Here is a 484-nt window from a genome sequence, read left to right as displayed (position 1 = left end):
AAAGAGTAGGCAGCTTGAACCAGAAGGGCAGGTATCTGCCACTGTCAGTGAGAGATGGGTAAGGTGACATGGCTGCAGGTACCGTATATTGGGAAGTGAGGATGGGCAGGATAGACACCTTCATTCTGGGCTATGGGAGCTTGATTTTTGGCAGGATTGGTGGGGGAAGCGAAGAAATGGGTGTGGTGACACTTGTGTGGTCTCTTTGATTTCAAGACCAGACCAGGTTGGTCTGTTCTCTCGCATAAGCTAGAGATGTAATCAGAGGTATAAGAGGGCAGCTCTTCACTCCAGGCAGCAGTGGAGCCATGAGCCCCCTAATAGCAATGCCCCCTTTAGCCACCTAAAGGCACCCCTCCCCCCGTTATGGGACTGCATGGAGGAGACCACGAGGAGAAATGTGGCCCCTGATCCGACCCGCTGGGCAGAGGGCCCCTGGGAGCAGGCCTGCTGCGTTTCCCCCCGGTGACGTGCACCCCTCTCG

This window comes from Alligator sinensis, unplaced genomic scaffold, assembly GCF_000455745.1.
Source record: "Alligator sinensis unplaced genomic scaffold, ASM45574v1 scaffold458_1, whole genome shotgun sequence".
NCBI lineage: Eukaryota > Metazoa > Chordata > Crocodylia > Alligatoridae > Alligator > Alligator sinensis.
This window is presented reverse-complemented; position numbering follows the sequence as displayed.